Source organism: Nothobranchius furzeri, chromosome 7 (genome assembly GCF_043380555.1).
Source record: "Nothobranchius furzeri strain GRZ-AD chromosome 7, NfurGRZ-RIMD1, whole genome shotgun sequence".
In the NCBI taxonomy this organism is placed as follows: Eukaryota; Metazoa; Chordata; class Actinopteri; order Cyprinodontiformes; family Nothobranchiidae; genus Nothobranchius; species Nothobranchius furzeri.
In genome coordinates, this window is record NC_091747.1 from 49,757,362 (window position 1) to 49,776,674 (window position 19,313).

The window sequence follows — 19,313 nt, forward strand, 5'->3', positions numbered from 1 at the left end:
TCTGAAGCAGGAAAATAACACTGCTTCTTAAGCAGAGCACGACGCCGCCTCGGCTCTGCCGAGCCGGTGTCGGTACCGGACTGAGCTCGGTCACTGGGTCGTTGAAGCTGCCCCGTGACTGCCTGATGGAAAACCAGCGGGTTTCATCAGACTCGTAGTTTCTTGTTTTTGCTGGGACCCCCTGTATTTTACCGCTCCCTCCTGCAGTCTTCCCCTATTAACATTTAAAATGATTCTGTAAACTCCGTGTATCAATAGAAACAATCTCTGCCTCTGCCAGCTGCAGTAAATGTAGTTTCCAAATAATAAGAGGTGCATTCATCTGTGTATCTCCTTTCATCCGCATTAGTGATATTTTCAGCACCAGAACAGTGAAGCAAAGAAAGATTCCTGAGTTTGTTAGTAATTTTATTTATTAGGGGCATCTAACCTGTTCTATTTTTCTCTGAAATGAGATCAAATCAGTGCTTCTATGGGTTGTCTCCACTCTGCACTGGAAATTTTTACTTTATTTAGAGACTTGTTGCAGAAAATATTCAGAATGCGCAGTTATTTGCTACCACAAGCGATCTCTGGTCCAGCCGCACATCAGAGCCGTATTTGAGCTTAACTATCCACTACATGAGCAATTGGGAGCTACATAGTATTTTGAACAAGTTAATGTTTGCACAATACGTTTGCAACTGACATGTTTGCGCTTTAAATATGTTTACGATTTTAATTTATGTGAAGTTACTTGAAAAACGAGAAAAACTGATTTTTGTAATTGTTTGTCAGGGCTTTTATCATCTCTGGTGTGAGTTTAAAATATAAGTGTGTTAGCACTGTGTTGATGATCCCTAATATGAATAAATGTTTATTTATTCAATGTTTCTCTTCTTTAATACACAATTGAAGTTATGCTATTCATGGATAAAAAATCGTGATAAAATCGAAATCGTGATAAAATATTGGAAAAATCGTGATATTCTATTTTTGCCATATCGCCCAGCCCTAGACAGGCGTGTCTCTCCTTCTCTCAAAGCGCTAAACTACGTTACGCGAACGGATATTAACGAGTATGAGACCGCTGACAGACGCTCATTAGTATAATATTATATTAACTGACCGATCCTATTTTAATTGTCTGGTACACGATAGTCTGTACAATATTGTGATGTGAGCACACGAGTTTAAGCTAACATCGTTAACTCACAAGCTGCTTCCCCGCTGCTCTCCTCACATCGCAACTCAATCTCTCTGCTTTGGCCGATCGTTTCTCCCTCTGGTTTGTCTCTGGGGCGTGAAGCAAACTCATAACTTTATTGTTTTGGTCCATCATAAGTAGAATTATAAACATTTAAAGTTTCCTCTGTCTCAGAGCCGGTGTTAGAATCCCTATTTTTCTCTGGATGAAGCTAACAGGACTCCCTCAGCTGACGTCACTTGGTTTGGCAAAAATAAAAAATTCTCACAAAAGCCTAAATAATTCATGTATGTGTAAAAAAAATTTTGTCCCGCAGCGCTCCTCTGTGACAGCAGGGGTGGGGTGGTTGCACACATTCCGCTGCTGATTCTCACCAGTATCAGCTGATGGAGGGCTCTAGTTTCATTGCGGCGTTCATGATGTCGTGTCAGCGGACACGGTAGGGTCGGGGAGGGGGAAGGGGCATGATGCTTAGACTGGCGGGTGGGCAAGTAAAGCCTGGCGAGCCGCCAGGCTTATAAAGCGCTGGGGGAAACCCTGGATTTTCTCTTATAAACCAGCACAAAGTACTAGAACATAATAGTTAAATGTAGAGGCCGACCGATATGTATTTTTTAAGGCCAATGCCGATACAGATTTTTAAAGAATTTTGTTGCAGACGGCCAATATCTAAAGCCGATTATTAAGGCAGATATCTAGATATCTATATCTATAGATATCTATATCTATAGATATAGATATCCAGGGATTTTCCTGAGTTCAAATTTGCGTGGCGGCCACCTCCAGCTATTTTTGTGCTGCCCCAGCCTGATTTCACTCTGCCCCCAGCTATATGGATGTTATTTTAACTGCAGTTGCAGAGTTGCGCCACTATAGGGGCGCTGTATCTGCAGCGGTGCACCGAAAAGCACTAAAACTGCTGCAGAAAGGAAGCAAAAATTGCTTTTCTCGCTAGTTGGTACATATCTATGGTTGGTGCTATTGTAGGCTGGCCATACGTCCTCTTTTCCCCGGACATGTCTACTTTTCACTCTCTGTCCGGGGCGTCCGGGGGAAGGGGGGTTTCCTACATTGATCAAAATGTCCGGTTTTTCATCGAGGAGCAGGGATTGAGTTATGGGGGGGCTAGATATCTTTCATGGAAAGAGTTTCTACCTATATTACAATATTTATGGACTCTTAGCGTAGTGGGGTTCTGTTGAGCGGAGAGGACGCAGAGCGCTGATCATTGGTGCGCCCGCTGTGTCTGGCGCATGATACATTCTCAAGGTGGCGCAACAAAACATTATTATTAACACATGATTGTTCATATCTGTTTAAATCCTCTGGTACTGTCTTTTAATCGTTCCTGACGCACTTTGCTCATCATGTGCTGAGGTGATTTCACCTCATTGACGCAGCATCGAAATGCGCACCACGCTTTGCAGTGAGGAGTTCCCTTTGATCTGCTCAAAAGTAACTGGTGAGGTGAAAAAGTAAGAATCCAGGCAGCAGTTTTTCTGGAGAATTTAGAAGAGATGTAGGAAGATGGGAGACAGACAGGACAGGAAAATAGTTAAATAAAAACAAGAAAACAAAGCTCGAAAGTCAAATGTAGGTAGATTTATCTCCACTATGCATTTTTACCTGTATAAAACAATAAGTTACACATGTAATATTTATACATTTCATTCAATAACTCTGTCACACACCCAGGGCCGTTTCAAGGCGTTTTGGGGGCCAAGGCAAAACGGAACACCCCTAACCCGTACATAACAGGCATGCCATCATAACATTGTTAGCAGCAGAAATTAAATGTTATTACCATTTCCAATACAAATGCATGTTAATGAAATGCATTACATTTTACTGGATATATTTGTGTTATTTTGACTAAGATGAGTGTTAATAATACAAACCTAAAATGTTACTGAAATGTAGGTCAAATATTTTAAAATATTTTTAACTATAAATATCAGATGGGGAAAAAGAGAACTAAACACTAATCTAATGGATATTACTGAGCCTTTTATAATATTTTGCCTTTAAAAAAGTGAGGCAGTTGAATGCACAGAGTATGCAAGTTGCATGTGCTGGCGCATGGTCAGGATGGTACCACCTCTGCCTCAATTTGAGCCTGGAAAAACCCTGAAAAACCTATCTATAGATATCTATATCTAGATCTAGATCTACATCTATCTATATATAGATATATACACGTTTTAGCAGCACATTGATTGTGAAAGACAACTGAATACTCACGGTGTGTAATATAAATTAAATAAGTCACTAAATCTGTTAATATTTATTGACTTTGTTGAAAAAACAAACTCAAAACAATAACAATGTGCAAACTGTTTCAGATCAACAGAAAAGCAATAGAAAATAAAACAGATTTCAGTTTTTTTTGTGCGTTTAAAATAAAGAAAACCATATATTTTTGTTGTGTTGTGAGGTTTATTATATGATTGTCATTATTATTATATTTATTTACTTAATATCTGTAGCAGCTCCTATTGAGTTTCATCACAAGCTGCTGATCTAGCATGATGCTCTTTATTTTAAGGGTTACAGATGAGTATTGCATTTGACTGTTGATGCTCCGTGTTTTTATTTCTGCAGCGAGCCTCAACCCTCACTCCACCCAGAGTTTCTTCTTTAAAACTCGTATTAAGTCTACTGTCTTGGCGCATTTTAACAAGCTTCCTCGGCACAGTATTTTTGTGGTAGGAGACAAACTTTACAACACTCACGGAGTAAAACCTCAGCTGCTGCACGCCTACAGTTTGAGGGAAAAGAAGGGAGGAGCGACGCGATGCTGCGTTCAGGCCAGGGTATCTCTAGGCTCCACAGTAGCAGCAACGGGTAAGCTGGTTTGACCGGCTCTGAGAGGCGTTAATTAGAATTTGCAGATCACATTTTTTTAACGAACATTGGCTGCGGATTATTCATCCGGTCGGTGGACTGGGCATCAAAACTAGAAATTGAAACTTAAAACTTTGAAGTATTCTGGGAAAAACGGACAGTAAGTACCGGTTCCAATGCCTTTATGACTTCATTTTACTAACAAACCACAGTAAATTTAATCATGCTGGCACTTGCCTTTGTTCCTGAATGGAGTGCTAAACAAACTAGCATCTGAAGCAAACATGTTTCAAGTCTAGTATGCTAAACAGGTTCCGTGACGAGTTTGATGACCACTTGATAAATACATTTAAAACCTAATCAACATTGCATCTTATTTCTTGTAAGTTGAGGAAATAAATCTTACCGCTTATAGGTGAGCTGGAGCACAGCGCTACTGAGTTGACTGGCTCACAGTGTTGGGGTCATTCGGGTCCTTTCTTCATTCTAGTAGTGGCGGCAGTTGGCCAAACAGGTGCCTGATTTTTATTTTTTATTTATCGGCTTTTAAAAATAATTTCAGCCGATGACCGATATACAGGTCCATCTCAAAAAATCAGCATATTGTGATAAAGTTCATCATTGCCTGTAATGTACTGATAAACATTATACTTTCATATATATTAAATTCATTACACACAGCTGAAGTAGTTCAAGCCTTTTATTGTTTCTAATATTGATGATTTTGGCATACAGCTCATGAAAACCCAAAATTCATATCTCAAAAAATTAGCATATTTCATCCGACCAATAAAAGAAGTGTTTTTAATACAAAAATAAGTCTACCTTCAAATAATTATGTTCAGTTATGCACTCAATACTTGGTCGGCAACCCTTTTGCAGAAATGACTGCTTCAATGCGGCGTGGCATGGAGGCAATCAGCCTGTGGCACTGCTGAGGTGTTATGGAGGCCCAGGATGCTTCGATAGCGGCCTTAAGCTCATCCAGAGTGTTGGGTCTTGCGTCTCTCAACTTTCTCTTCACAATATCCCACAGATTCTCTCTGGGGTTCAGGTCAGGAGAGTTGGCAGGCCAATTGAGCACAGTACTACCATGGTCAGTAAACCATTTATCAGTGGTTTTGGCACTGTGAGCAGGAGCCAGGTTGTGCTGAAAAATGAAATCTTCATCTCCATAAAGCGTTTCAGCAGATGGAAGCATGAAGTGCTCCAAAATCTCCTGATAGCTAGCTGCATTGACCCTGCCCTTGATAAAACACAGTGGACCAATACCAGCAGCTAAAATGGCACCCCAGACCATCACTGACTGTGGGTACTTGACACTGAACTTCAGGCATTTTGGCATTTCCCTCTGCCCAGTCTTCCTCCAGACTCTGGCACCTTGAGTTCCAAATGAAATGCAAAATTTGCTTTCGTCCGAAAAAAGTACTTTGGACCACTGAACAACAGTCCAGTGTTGCTTCTCTGTAGCCCAGGTCAGGCGCTTCTGCTGCTGTTTCTGGTTCAAAAGTGGCTGGACCTGGGGAATGCGGCACCTGTAGCCCATTTCCTGCACACGCCTGTACACGGTGGCTCTGGATGTTTCTACTCCAGACTCAGTCCACTGCTTCCGCAGGTCCCCCAAGGTCTGGAATCGGTCCTTCTCCACAATCTTCCTCAGGGTCCGGTCACCTCTTCTCGCTACACTTTGTCCTTCCCACAGACTTCCCACTGAGGTGCCTTGATACAGCACTCTGGGAACAGCCTATTCATTCAGAAATTTTCTTCTGTGTCTTACCCTCTTGCTTGAGGGCGTCAATGATGGCCTTCTGGACAGCAGTCAGGTCGGCAGTCTTACCCATGATTGCGGTTTTGAGTAATGAACCAGGCTGGGAGTTTTTAAAAGCCTCAGGAACTGTTTGCAGGTGTTTAGAGTTAATTAGTTGATTCAGATGATTAGGTTAATAGCTCGTTTAGAAAACCTTTTCAGGATATGCTAATTTTTTACAAAGGAATTTGGGGTTTTCATGAGCTGTATGACAAAATCATCAATATTAGAAACAATAAAAGGCCTGAACTACTTCAGCTGTGTGTAATTAAATTAACATATATGAAAGTCTAATATTCATCAGTACATTACAGGCAATAATGAACTTTATCACAATATGCTAATTTTTTGAGAAGGACCTGTAGAAATTTTTGAATATATCAGCCAGATATATCGGCCGGCTACAAAGATTTCTAAGGGAAACACTTCGGTCTATCACAGAAAATCCCAGTACAACATTTAAGTTTGTGGTTGTGAGGTATTAAAATGTGTAAAGGTTCATGGGGTATGAGTACTTTTGAAACACACTGTAAATCAGCTGCTCCTGCAGAAAACTGAAACCCATGTACTGAAAGCAGATACCTACCTGTACATGTAATACCTCTCTGAAAGAAAGGCCTTAATTTTCCTGCACCCCACCTAGATCTGCCTACACATCTTAACCCACACCCTGACCCTGGGTGGCTTGGTAAACCATTAGAGGGATTCATTCAGGTTAAATCCACAGGTGAATTTTCAAAATTAATCCAACTTTACATATTGCGGCAGAAGGATCCTGAATATTACATTCCAGTGATTTTAAGCAAATACTGGTTTGGTTTAATATACTTTCACCTAAAAAAAAACTAGCAGCATTCAGGAAACAGTATGAGACGATGTAAATGAAATCATCAATCAGAATGAGAGGACGGTGGAGGTTATGCGTGATTTTCTCCGGAGCGGTAGGTTTTTCTCTACTTGCATACTACTGACGCCACAAAAATCTAAACTTTGCACAAATCAGCATATACTAGATCTTTGATAGTAGACTCAAGAACCCTCACTGATCTTATGCAAGTCACAGACAGCCTACACACGCTTAAACAACAGGAAGGCTGTTCTTCACCAAAACTCAGCTTTTTTAGAAAGTCAACTACAGGAGAACAAACCACGTTCACATGTCGGACTGCGAATCATCCAATGAAACTTCCCTACTTAAGTTTTTGTGTCTTTCCAAGTGGTTCATCCCAGGACTCACACCCGAGGATCCAAAAAAGAACAGATTTAAGTCTTTTTAACACAAAATCTAAGTTTGACTTAGTGCCGACCCCCCCCCCCCCCCCCACCCACCCACCCACCCACACACACACACACACACACAAACTCAATGGTCTTTCAGATCTGTAGTTTTTATTTCCTGCATCTAAAAACAAAAACCTAGACAAACATGTTGGTCTCTAAGTACACAACTATTATAATGTGACAGTTGTGGTTTCACAAGTACTCGCATCCTCATTTTCAGTCTGCCAAACCCAACGACAGAAAAACCCTCCAACCCTAATAGACTAAGAATCACATAACCGAAACTACACTCTTCTTTTTACCAGGAGGAACAACAGGAGGAAGTCTGATCACTAACTCCAAATGAAAAATGTACCTCAACCGCACGCAGCTTACATGGTGAGGTTTTGCAGAAGTGGTGAGAATAAATGAAAACTAACAAAATCCATTTGCTTTATTCAAAGCTGAGCAGTCTGAGATCAAGAACTTCTTTGAATTTTCCTAAACAGTAGTAGAGCCCTTCCCTCCTAACCCTAGTGTCCTGTGCTTTTCCATAATAGTGTTCTTCATTCTGGGATGTTATAGTAATGCTTTTTCAAAAATAAAAATATTTTGAAATATCCATTACCTCCAAGAACGCAAAAATATTAAAATCTGGATTACTTCAGGGAAGAAAACAGGAGTGTTAAGACATGCAAGCACACATGGGCGGTCAAAAGAACACCTGACAAATGGAAAAATAGAAAAGAGGAAATGAGTAATTGCTTAAGCAATAACTAAGATTATGGAGATGACATGAGGAGAAAAACAAAGAAAATCCCCATTTTTCTCTTTCACAAGAGGCCTAAAAATCCTTCACAGACTTGGTTTGTCATTTATTGAGGGAAGCTTGGGCCAGCATTAGTTTTCTGGCCATCGTTGCATGCACAGTTGGTATTTTTCCTCTCGGCTATGGGGACACATTTGACTGCTGGAGGCCAATGACTGCACGGAGCCAGATACTGGAAATAGAGCAAGAAAAATACGTTCTATAAGGGATGATAACACAATATCCAGGATAAAATTCTGTTGTATCTTGTTACAAAAGCTGAACATCAACGGGAGATAAACACATTACGATCTCGATCTATAAGAGGGTGAAAGCTGTAGTTTAGAGGAAAACCACAATTGTTCGCCTGAGCTGGCAGATGACAGGTAGAAATTTTCCTAATCATGTTTCCCGACAGCTACTTTTGTAGGTGGATAAAAACTAAAATGTGTGCCTTCAGGCATAAATATGCTTGTGATTTCATCACAATGTTTCTGCAGAGATTACCAAGCCTTCTTGATAGAGTGCCATCCCCGGAGCAGTACATTTGCATATTATGAGACGTACGCCAATTCTGAAGTGGTCAGCTGTTATTGTCCAATAGCATGTCTCAGTCTGAGATGGTATGTAGCGGGATGTTCCACTTCTACCATGGTTATGGATGTCTGCTTGTATGAAATCACTACAGTAAACTTTTCTGCAACTTCTCAGTGGTGTGTGCTTCTTCGCAATTAAAATAGAAGTTGGGAAATGACTCATCTTAAAGTTAGACTGTTATGTTATAGTTATATTGGCATCAGTAATATCGCTATCAGCTGATGTTAGTCATTTTTAAACATATCGATTGGACTGATGGATGTCCATCCATCCTTTTTCAGCCGCTTATCTGGGGTTGGGTCACGGGGGCAGAAGCCTAGGGAAACCGAGACCCAGCCACTTGGGCCAGCTCCTTCAGGGAAATCCTTAGGCGTTCCCTGGCCAGCCGAGAGACTTATGGTGCTTACACATTAGTCTCAGTACGGTCAGGTACGGGACCAGAATTTGGTTTCAAACAAGGGTCAGTTATGCGTTTTCCATCCTGAGGTGACTTTTTTCCAGACCTCCTCCCCTGGGGTCCGACTGGGACCAAGGTGACACTACGGACTAATTAGCCGACTGAAATTATGCCTACCGACTCCAATTTGCGAGTAGAATCAACCAGCGGGGGTACCCGCATGTAGGGCTGTCGCGGTTGAGGAATTCCTCCTGCGGTGATTCAGGGTGGCTTAATATTGCGGTTTGCGATATTATTGCAGCCCTTTTTTATTGCAGTACTATCTAAACATAATGTTTACACATTTAAAAAAGGTTAAAAATTGCCGTGCCTTCTTTAATAACACTTTACTGAATGCAGATCAAAGGGCAGTAACAACGCAGATCGCAGTAACGTTTGTTTCTCCGACAGTCGGAGTCCGACTGAACTTAAAAACAACAAAATTCAGGAGGTTAAACTTTTAAATGCAAATTTGGCTGCAGCATCTAACAAATAAGAAACAAGTCCCCATTTTGTTTAGTTGTTTAAAATCAAGCATAAAAAATTACATGTACTGGGCGCGCGCGCGCGCGCCGGGGGGCGGGCGCACTATCATTTCACTTTCACACACACGAATGACGGTGATTTATAGCTCGGTCACGTCCTTGTTACCCACAAGGAAAACCAGCATGTTAACTACGGTTTGAGAGAGGATCTGAGAGGGGTGGCAACATTTGCAGCAACACTGAAAACCCTCTCAGATGATGCGCTCGTTGCACTAACGCACACGTACTTGCGTGCGACTCTGACAAGCAAAGGGAATCTCTCCCGGTTGTTGCTCCACCGTGTCACGGGGGTTTTCTTTAGGGTGGATGCATTCCTCCTGCAGGTAGCGAGTGAGCTCCAGCTCGGCTCAAACTCTCTTCGGGACGGCTGCAGAAGCAGTGCTTGTCCGGGACTTCAGCAGGTCTCCGCGCGTTTATTTATTTATTTTTGCTGCTGGTGGCAGCTCTGTCTCGGCCAAGGACTCTGGCTGCGCAGCAGCTGACGTACTGAAAACCAAAGTGCTCCCAAAGGAGCGAAGTAACGTTTCGTTTTGATACCAGTGCAGCCATCCTTCTCAACATGCATCATTGAGTTGAACCAAGTTCAGGAATCGCGGTGGCGCATGATGCAGCGCGGTGGGCTTCTTCATATTGCGATATTTCATTTTTGCGGTTACCGCGACAGCCCTACCCGCATGCGAGATTTATTTTCATGCTGGATGCTGTTAAGTAAACATCTGTCTGTAGCACAGAGCTCCGTGGGAAAGGGAAGAGAGAGCTGTACGTTCGTGTGGCCCTGTCCTCTGCGCATTGGAGCTCTCGCCCCAGCGAGCTGGCAGACAGCTGGGGCTCATCTGCACAGATTTACTGCATTTCTAGTATGTAGCTATTTTGACTCGTATTACTATTTATACTAACAACTCAGTGCTATTTAGATTTAAAATTAACATTTTCTTGCAATAATGCATCTCAAACTAGTCACTGCCTAGAAAAATGCCGGTTTTATAGAGCAACCAACTAAGTCATTGGTGCTAATGGGTAATGTGTACTACTTCAAAACAAGTCATACCATCTATAAAGAGAAACAGAATACTCAGCACACTTTAAAGCACTTACACCTAAAAAGTGATTAGTCTTTACCGTGGTCTTTACGTGCCATGCCTCAACTATGGCCTTTAGATCTTCAGCAGCTGTTAAAATATTCTTCATACAGTGATGTTGAAATTTTTATTTTAAATACCACAAAAATATGAGTGACAAGATCTTGCCAAATATTCTGCCTTATTGTGCTGCTGAAGCGTGGCATTTAGACTGGTGTGGGTTAAATTAGGTAGAAACAATGGTAGGAAAAAAACAGAGTGACCAACTGTTTAAAAATAAATAAATAAAAGCCACCAAAAACAGAATTTGTTTAAAGCAGCTGGTACATAAGGCTTCCTGTTATTGGTCTGTATTGAGCATGTTGTTCCCATCCTTTGATTTCCAGACATATTTAAAGTAAAAATAAAGAGATTTTGTAGATGTACTTTGTTTTAAATTACTGTAAACCATGGGTGTCAGAACGTTTTAAGATGAGGAGAAAAATCAACAAGTTACAAGTCCTTTTGTCAATTAAAAAATGCAAAAATTATTTTTATTGTGATTGATCTTATTTGTATTGCAAAAATAGGCCTCACCCTGGTCTTCGCAGGATACATAAGCGGCACATAACAAAATAGACTCATTTTGCTTGAGAGGTCCCTTCCCGCCAGGAGAGTTTCAGATTCAAAATGGCAGCAAAAGTTGGTTTTGAATTTTCATGCTCGCGATTGCCCCCTCAGGCCAAAAGCGTAACGGCAGCTTCAATAGTAGGCTTGTGCACGAGGCGCGCATGATGTACGTGCACACTCCTTAACGAAAATAACAGCTGAGACAGTCCCGTGTGTGTGTGTGTGTGTGTGTGTGTGTGTGTGTGTGTGTGTGTGTGTGTGTGTGTGTGTGTGTGTGTGTGTGTGTGTGTGTGTAGCCCGGAGGACAGAGGGCAGGAGAACGCACAGCTAATTAATTAAATAATTTGGGTTCTGTACCTTTCTCTTCAGCACAGCAGACAAAGGTTTATGATGGGTCAGTCTTCCTGCATGCTCAGATCATTCCCTTTCCTTTCTTGAAAAATTGTTCCAAAATGAAAGTTGAAACCACATCTTTTTTATCTGTGAATTCAATGCCGTTTGGCGAGTCTCAAATAAAAATTTGGGCATCTTACTGTAAAAAAATATACCATAATGTAAAAAATAAACTCTAAATAATCTATGTTCACACCCAGAATCGAACCCGGGTCTTCTGCACGAGAGTCTGACGTCTTACTAGGTGAACTAAAGCACCAGTGACATCTTTTGTACCTGTAACTTTTATATCCTTGATGATAGCTGAAACAACGTTCAAAGAACGGTTCTGAGTGAAAATGGCTATTTTGTTGCTAATTTGCAGGAAATATCTAGAAGAAAGTAGCTAAGGGTCCTCAGAAATGTAGCTACTGTAGGTTCATCACTAGGCGTTAGGAACAGCGACAAAGTCGCTGAGTTGGCACTACCTCACTCTCTGCTGCTAAAGCTACTGATAGCAAATGCTACAGGCGATGCCTGAGGGTGAACTCGCATGAAGCAGCCTGCTCGACCCGAGCAGCTCTCTTTTTCTGTGATTTTATAGAAAAACAGGCAATCACAGTAAAAATGCCAGGGCTCATTCTACAGGACCAGGGCATTGCAGGAGAATGTATGAAGAAGAAATGTTTTATTTCTATACATGTTTTGACTGTCAAACTTCCATAATGCCCCTTTAAAGTCCCAAAGACACCAGAAAACTGCAAGACCACATATGATTTTGGCAGTCATGCAATGATGAGCAAAAAGAAAAGAGTGCAGTATAAAAACACCTCTGATTTACTATTTTCTATAGAGGCTCACAGTTAATAGTGTAGTTTTTTTCTTAGCTAACTCGTTCACTGCCAATGACGACTAAAGTTGTCATTTGCATCTTTTTACTGTGTGGGCATCGGAACGAGCCCCCGCACTGTGAGAACAAACATCTCAGCTCTAAAGCCGATCTTCATCCGCATACATCACATGTCACGTGATCAGGAAGCAGAAAATCTGTTAGGAGATCGTTTTGGGCTGCTGCTGTAAAAAAAGTGAGTCGCAAACAGGAAAAGCTTCTACCGATTACAATTCAACAACGGATTATGAAAGAACGGATAACACTCAAACGTGCAGATTCTTCCTTATGTAAGAGGTGAGTCTACTCTTTGTTTTGGTAGTTTTGGCGTCGACATCATCCTAGCGCGCAACGTTCTGTGACTCTTAAAAAACAGTAAAAACGCTGAGAAACGCTGGCGGCAAACAGCTTTACCAATCAGAAAATGGCTGGCAGTGAATGAGTTAAGCAACTGGAAATCTGCATTCGACTTACTTTGAAAGTTTACGGATGTTTTACACTTCTTCTGTGTTTCACTTCCTGTTTGGCCTGACCTGAAATGCTGAGCTTGATGCCTCCTGGAAGCGCAGCACATAAAAAAATAGACTTCAAGTGTAAGCTACGTGTGCCTACGCTTATGGGACGCATCTAAAACACAGTGCTTTGTGTCTGGTGGAAATGTACCCACACAAAATTGCTGCGTACTACTTTGCGTACGCGGAAAGGCCTGGTCACACAAATAAAACTCTGAACACCAACAGCCTCCTGAGAAAGAAAATTGCACCATTCTAGAATATAGAATAGGGAGCCTAAGTCACGCCCACCTACCCACCCCGGAAGAATGAAAAATTGAATGCAAGTCAATGGGGCTGTTACATCCTCTATTGGTGGAAAAGGAGAAGGCCAGGGAGTAACACAAAGGCATGTGTTTCAGGTGTTAAAATGGTAAACAATGATTTTATTAAAGGATTTTAAAATGACAAAAAGCTCCAAATCAAAAAGTACTTAAAATACATTGTTAAAATGGCCATGGGTTTATGTTTAAAACAGACATCCGAACGCTCCCAAACATTCACAAAACAAAGTCCACTGACTTAAACACAAGTTTGGGAGCCAAGAGGAAACCAGCACTTAAGGATGCACCGATCAGGTTTTTTGCTGCCGATCACCCATACCGATATCAAAGAATGCTGAACACTGATACCGATCACCGATACCGATCACGTGGATTGGCCAGAAATTTTCTACAACATTATAATGAGTGCTACAAACTACATAATCTGGGAATAAAGGAAAGGTAACCTAATCTAAAATGGTCTGGCTGATCGGTCTGCTTTGATCTATTTTGAAAACTCTGATCAAAACCGATAGGGGCGCTATCGACCGATTGGGATCAAATGCCGATCCATCGGTGCATCCCTACCAGCACTCTGTTCCCTCGCCTGTTAAAAACCTCTAAAAGTTGTTAAGCTTCACCAAGCTTAAACACCATTTCCACCATTCAGACAATTAGCACAGGATCTCCACAGGGCTGTGTACTTTCTCCTCTGCTCTTCTCCCTGTACACAAACTGCTGCACCTCGAGCTATGACTCCGTTAAACTAATCAAGTTTGCGGACGACACCACCCTCATCGGGCTCATCTCTGACGGTGATGAGTCCGCCTACAGGAGAGAGGTGGAACGGCTGGTGTACTGGTGCAGCAGCAACAACCTGGAGCTCAATGCTCAGAAGACAGTGGAAATGATTGTGGACTTCAGGAAAGTCACAGCCCCATCTCTCCCCCTCGTCCTGTCGGACACCCCCGTCACCACTGTGGACTCCTTCCGCTTCCTCGGAACCACCATCACACATGACCTTAGGTGGGAGCCATCCATCAGCTCCCTGATCAAAAAGGCCCAGCAGAGGATGTACTTTCTGCGGCAGTTGAAAAAGGCCAAGCTGCCGGCCCAGATGATGGTGCAGTTTTACACGGCCATCATTGAGTCCATCCTCACCTCCTCCATCGCTGTGTGGTACGCTGGAGCCACAGTGAGGGACAAACATAGACTGCAGCACATTGTGCGCTCTGCTGAGAAGGTGATTGGCTGCAGCCTTCCATCTCTCCAGGACCTGTACGTCTCCAGAACACGGGGGCGTGCAGGTCGGATAGCAGCTGACCCTTCTCACCCGGGTCACAGACTTTTTGAGCCGCTTCCCTCGGGCAGGAGGTTATGGTCCATCCAGACCAGAACCTCTCGCCATAAGAACAGCTTCTTTCCATCTGCCGTTAGACTTGTGAACAGCTTATAAACACACAACCATGCTCGTCTTCGGTACTTGACATAACGTCACGTTATCTGCCATATTACCTTTACCTGCCATTTTTTATAGCAAAGTTTTATGCTAGTTTATTATATTTTATTCTACTTTATTCTGCTTTATTCTATTTTTTAATTATATTATTCATGGTATATGTAGCACGTTAGTACCGAAGCAAGTTCCTAGTTTGTGAATTGTTTGTTCACTGACAATGGCAATAAACCCTTTCTGATTCTGATTCTGATTAAAACACAAACAAATGGAGCGCATGAGAAAACTGGCACAAATCCAGTCTCCCCCTTCCTCCTGGCAGCTCTCCCTTTTATGCTGCTCAGGAGGCGATCAGCCCAAGTGAGTGCACCTGTGCAGGTATGAGGAGGAGGCAAAGCACTGATTGTCCTCTGCAGAGTCAGCTTTCTGGGACATCAGCAACAGCTGTAACAGGGGCTAAAAACGCTATTTTCTAATTCTGCTTGTTTTGTGCCATGGATTTCCCATATGCTCTCCGTGAATTTTAAAGACACATTTTGATACCAAGAATGTGCTTATTTTCTAAGAGGGGGAAGCTCTATTTTAGGTTTTGTGTGAAAATAAGTCCAGGACTAGAAATGCGCTTCACAAAAGTGACGTCATCGAACCAGACACGGAAAAAACTGAGGGGAAATGGCAGTAAATTCAGCAAACCACTCACAAAAAGAACCACCATAAATCTGGTCATTTGGTAAGTAGCAGCTACGTTAGGGGAGAGGAGATTATGTGGTGACGTCACATATGCAATGTGCCGATTTCTAGTTTGTAGCCATGCTAATTACAAACTTTTACAAGCTAATAAATCTCAAAGTACGTGACTGGCATGGTTGAAACACCCATCATTAGTTTTCATTTAAATTGTAATACAACAAATGTGTGATCCAGGGCTAAAGGCAAAGCGGATTAGAAAATTGTGTTTTTAGCCTCTTTGACTTGCATTCTTCTCAATCTTCCGGGGACCCATGGTGCGGAAGTAGACTTAGGCTCCCCTCTGGGGAGCCACAAGAGGCCCTTGGACCACACTTTGCATGTCAATTATAAACAACATTTAATTTTTTTAACCTGGCATCAACTTTGCAAACATTTTCACTGGCATCTTGTAGCTTGGTAATTGTTAACCATAAATGCCAACAAACAAGCAAAAATTGCTGTAAAAATAAAGATGTCTTTACTCATTCACCAGCTGTCTGTATTACTAGATTAATGCTGTATTAATTCACAAATTAAGAGCACAAGAACTGGAAAATACAAGCAGGGCTATGAATGCACCAGTATTGATAAAGAAGCTAGCGTTCGGACCCCACTGCGGCTCCAGTTGACGTCTTCTCCATTTTCAGTCTCAGACACGAGCGTGTTAAGGTGAAGCACATCACCACATTAAGTCCAATTCCGATGTACAAGCAAGAATCTTCTCAACTTAAGCCTGACAGCGAGTCAAGCCGCTAAACTTGGCTAACCTGTTTACATATATACACCAAAAACTGGCTAAGTGGTTACCAATTATCAAGTCGGAGCCCAATTAACCGCTAGCCCGCTCCGTTACAGTGCGTGTTCATTGCTACTGGCTGGTTTTGTCTCGGTTAGCGGCTAGCTTAGGTGAGCTTTAACGGTGACGTTACGCTGAGCGCGTCCGGTGAGACACTAGTGGTGCGGCAGCAGCCTGGGTCAGCGGCGATTCTGTTCAGTCATGCCACGTCTTACCTGACTGCTGATGGCTATCTCTTATTTTATCCTCCTTGCTTCTGGAAATAGGTGTAAAAACCGTCTGGAACAAGATGCCCGCGAAGTAAATCCACACAGCCCTAGCTAGCCGGCAGCCAGTTATGTTTTCCCCCCTATCCAAGATGCTAGCCTAGCTGATTCGATGCCGCCGTGCCCCGTTGGAATAGCATTTCTGCATCGGACCATGTCTGTAGCACAGCCAAGCTAACTGGCTGCAGCTAGACAGCAGTTCGGTCCCAGCTGCTCGTTCGTGATTGGATGTTGGAGAACTTGCTCTCTTCTGATTGGGTAAGATCACTGTCACTCAACCACACTGCAGCTGTTGATGTTAATAAAGCATAGCCTTGAGTTTTCCCCTTTTTTAAAGTAAAATATGCCATCTGTACTGTCAAATACTTGTAAAGAGGTAAATATTTATGCCTGTTTTTGTTAACATTATGCACTAAAAGAACACACCATGTTATCATCCGTACAGAAAACTGCCGTACAGAAAACTGCCCTGAAAATTGAGCAAAGATCTAATGAATTTGTTGATTTTAGGCAGTATCAGATTTTACAGCATTCCAAAGGGGGGAAAAGGTTATTTAATTAATTAAAACAAATTAAGTAACAAATTAATCAAACGATTGAATTAAAACCAGCTTGCATTAACATGAACTTTACAAAATCCTGGTTCATTCATATTTTTGCACAAGTCAGCACTACAGTAACAGTGGCTTTAAATGATAAATATCCATCCATCCTTCCATCCATTTTTATGCACTTATCCAGAGTCGGGTTGCGGGGGCAATAGCCTAAGGCGAGAGGCCCAGACTTCCCTCTCCCCAGCCACTTGGGCCAGCTCCTCCGGGGGAATCCCAAGGCGTTCCCTGGCCAGGTGAGAGACATAGTCCCTCCACCGTGTCCTGGGTCTACCTTTAGGTCTCCTCCTGGTTAGACGTGCCCGGAAAACCTCACCAGGGAGGCGTCCAGGAGGGATCCTACCCAGATGCCCGAGCCACCTCAACTGGCTCCTCTCGATGTGGAGGAGCAGCAGGTCTACTCCGAGCCCCTCCCGGATGACCGAGCTTCTCACCCTATCTCTAAGGGAGAGCCCAGCCACTCTTCAGAGAAAACTCATTTTGGCCGCTTGTATCCGCAATCTCGTTCTTTCGATCACTACCTAAAGTTCATGACCATAGGTGAGGGTAGGAACGTAGATCGACCGGTAAATCGAGAGCTTCGCCTTCTGGCTCAGCTCTCTCTTCACCACGACTGACCGGTACAACGCCCGCATCACTGCAGATGCAGCACCAATCCGCCTATCGAGACCCCGAGATACTTAAACTCCTCCACTTGAGGCAGGACCTCATCCATGACCCAGAGAAGGTATCAAGACCATGGTCTCAGATTTAAAGGAGCTGGTTCTCATCCCAGCTGCTTCACACTCTGCTGCGATCCGCTCCAGCAAAAGCTGAAGATCACATATGTGATTGCAAAATATAAAATCATTTAATATATTACTGCCTAATCAACTGCAGCATCAACTGAAATAACCCTGAACATTTCAGTGCAATAAAAAGATAACTTTATCTGAGTTCTCTCAGCCCCTCTTGGAAAATTGTGATACATCTAATAAACATGTCTGCGGTGAAGAGACTTGCAGAGTAATTTGGAAGGTTGTGCAGCTCGCTGCAGGATGCAATCTGTTTCCTGCTGAAACAGATGGGCCCTCGCTACATGTGCACTGCGTTTGCACCCAAAACCCCATCTGAAAACAAGCTTGTAATAAAAAAACTGTGTGGAATTTAAACTTTGCACCAGTTTTGTCTCACTTTACTTTAAAAACAATTAAGCTTTTTTTTTTTTAGAAAAATGCACAAAAAGCTGCAGCAATGTTGTTGCTTTTGTTAGAAATAAAAAGCTTGTGTGGATTGTGCAACATTTTCTTTTATTTATTGTGACAGTGGATTTTCATTTCACGGAACAGTTTATTATCATCAGAAAAAAACAGCTTTGGGTCTGAACTTCTCTTTTGTGCAAATATGACAAATTTATAACAGTCCAGTGATAGTGTGTACATCAGCAGTGACTGTGTGCCTTTACACAGTTTTTTGTGAATTAAAGAAAAAAATGGATCATCTGCTGGTAATTTTCACAAATGCCCATGATTTAGCTTCATAATTCAGTGAAACAAAACACTGGCTGGTTTTTTCTGCTGCAGTGTCAGAGGAAGGAAGTAGCTCGTGAGCGCCCCCTGCTGGGCTGTTAGTGAAGCACGCCTGTATGGTGTGGTTCCACGCCCTCTTTCTCATCATCACTGTGTCTCTATTTCATTCCATGGCTCTCGCTTTGCCTTCTGGCGAGATCTCAGAGACTGTTTATCTTCTGAAAAAGGAGAAAGGAGACAGCAGAGAGCTACGATGCAGGAAATAAAAGGCAAAAGAAGCAGATGGACTCGCGCTGTTAAAGGGGGGTTTAATTCAGTACACTGCGCGTGCCTCTGGGCATTAGTTTGACATTCACCTGAATGTAAACAGAAGCCAGATCCAGCGAGGTAATCACTGCTGCAGCAGGTTTTAGAGCTGCAGTTTCAGCAAAAAGACTTTCTACTTCCGATCTTCTCAGTTGCCCGGTGGTTGAGTGTCCACCCTGAGACTGGGAGATCAGGGTTCAAATCCCAGATGTGTCATTTCAAAGATCTTAAAAATGGGACCCAATGCTTCCCCACTTGACACACAACTTTAAGATGCTGGATTGGGGGTAAACAACCAAATAGCTCCCGAGCGCAGCCACTGCTGCAGCTCACCGCTCCTTAAGGGGATGGGTCAGTTGTGTAGATGTCATTTCACCAGTGAGTGATGATGACTA

The 19,313-nt window shown here is 42.6% G+C and overlaps 1 protein-coding gene and 1 long non-coding RNA gene across 2 annotated transcripts in view; one reads left to right on the forward strand and one right to left on the reverse strand.

The window, feature by feature from the left end:
- Nucleotides 1-16,624, reverse strand: part of nck1b (NCK adaptor protein 1b) — a 35,819-nt gene extending 19,195 nt beyond the window's left edge. The window contains exon 1 of the mRNA XM_015955111.3: nt 16,443-16,624. The gene's annotated coding sequence lies outside the window, so the exon portion shown is untranslated. The remainder of the gene's footprint in view (nt 1-16,442) is intronic.
- LOC139070604 (uncharacterized) overlaps nt 16,616-19,313 on the forward strand; it is a 34,752-nt gene continuing 32,054 nt past the window's right edge. The window contains exon 1 of the long non-coding RNA XR_011521091.1: nt 16,616-16,751. This is a non-coding gene — a long non-coding RNA (uncharacterized lncRNA). The remainder of the gene's footprint in view (nt 16,752-19,313) is intronic.